Here is a 1,815-nt window from a genome sequence, read left to right on the forward strand (position 1 = left end):
GCCCAAGATTTAGAGAAGCATAGATGATTTTTGGCATCACATTAATTGACGCCCCTAAATCCAACATTGCTTTCCTAATCGGTGTATTTCCTATTTTGCACAGGATCGTGAACATACCTGGATTCCCACACTTGGGTGGGAGTTTTCTTTGGAGTATAGTCGATACGTTTTCTCCCACTGCTACTCTTTTGTCCCCTTTCAACTTCCTCTTATGGGTGCATAAATTTTTGAGAAAATTTGAGTACTTCGGTGCCTGCTTAATTGCCTCCAATAAGGGAATGTTGATTTCTACTTTTCGGAATACGTCCATGATCTCTTTTTCCTTCTCTGCCTTCTTTGTCTTTGCCAACCTGCATGGAAAAAGAGGTAAGTTAGATTTAATGGGAATTGATGGAATTAGAGTTACCTCAGGGTCTTCACGAATATGTCCTTCTTCCATTTTCTTCTCGATTTCTTCTTCACTTTTGCTCTTTAGGTTCGTGGCCTTAGACCCCTCAACTTCCTTACCACTCCTCAGTGTCATGGCACTAACATTTTTCGGATTCGCCTCAGATTGCGATGGCAATTTTTCAAAAACTTGGGACACTAAGCGATTAATTGCAGTCGCCATGTGGCTTATTTGAGTCTCCAGATTTTTCACGCCCGATCTAGTTTCCTGCTGGAGTTGAGTGGTGCTCGTGGCCAGGTTCTTGACAATATCCTTTAAAAAGCCTCCTGAATTGGAGAACGAAAGTTGAGGATTTGGTTGTCATAGTTGCTGAAATTCTAGTGGACGATTTGGGAATGAATTTTGTGGCCTGTTCCCATAGCTGAAGTTGGGGTGATTTCTCCAATCCGGATTGTACGTATTGGAGTATAGATCGTACTGTCTACGAGGCGCGGGCACGCCTCCAGCCATGTTTACTTGTTCAGCTTCATCCTTTTGCAACATGGGGCATGAGTCAGTAGGGTGGCCCATATTTGTACAGATTCCACAGACCTTTTGATTGGTGCACGTTCCCTACAGCTAATTGTCGAGCAAAAGATGTTAGCTCTGATAGCTGCTGCTGAATGGATGACGTCTCTACCTCATTAACTCTACGGGTAGGGTTACTCTCACGAAAATCAAACTGTTGAGAGTTCTCTGCCATAACTTCAATAAGCAACCATGCTTCTCTAGGTGTCTTGTTCGCCAATGCTCCTTCACTCGCAGCATCGCTGATACTCCTATCAGATGATTGAACTCCTTCATAGAAGTATTGGATCAATAGTTGTTCACTAATTTGATGCTGTGGGCATCTAGTGCACAATTTATTGAATCTCTCCCAATAGTCATATAGAAATTCTCCAGAATACTATTTAATGCTGCATATCTCTTTTCTTAGACTTGCTGCCCGGGATGCAGGGAAAAATTTTTTCAAAAATTTCTTTTTTAGTTGGGCCCATGTTGTGATACTACCCACAGGTAGGTAGTATAACCAATCTTTTGCTGCATCCTTGAGGCGGAAAATGAAAGCTCTAAGTTTGATCTGCTCCTTAGTAATTTCTGGAGGTTTCATACTGAAACATACCATTTCAAACTCCTGAATATGTTTATGGGGTTCCTTCCCCGAAAGGCCATGGAATGAGAGTAAGAGGTGAATTAACCCCGACTTCAGTTCGAAGGAGGTATTCTCTGCTAGAGTTGGAAATGTAATGCATAAAGACTATTAGGGCAATTCCGGAACAGCTAACTCCCTTAGTGTTCTTGCATTCGCCATAAGGATGTCCTCTTGGCTTGTGTCACTTGAATTTTCACCACTCGAATCTGTTGATTCAACCTCAAGATCCAGTCCC

The 1,815-nt window shown here is 42.4% G+C and overlaps 1 non-coding gene across 1 annotated transcript; it reads left to right on the plus strand.

Moving 5' to 3' along the window:
- The first annotated feature begins 1,260 nt into the window (after positions 1 to 1,260).
- Positions 1,261 to 1,367, plus strand: LOC113769704. Its single transcript, XR_003468251.1, has one exon. It is a non-coding gene; the product is annotated as a small nucleolar RNA R71 (small nucleolar RNA).
- Positions 1,368 to 1,815: the final 448 nt, after the last annotated feature.

Source organism: Coffea eugenioides, chromosome 4, assembly GCF_003713205.1.
Source record: "Coffea eugenioides isolate CCC68of chromosome 4, Ceug_1.0, whole genome shotgun sequence".
NCBI lineage: Eukaryota > Viridiplantae > Streptophyta > Magnoliopsida > Gentianales > Rubiaceae > Coffea > Coffea eugenioides.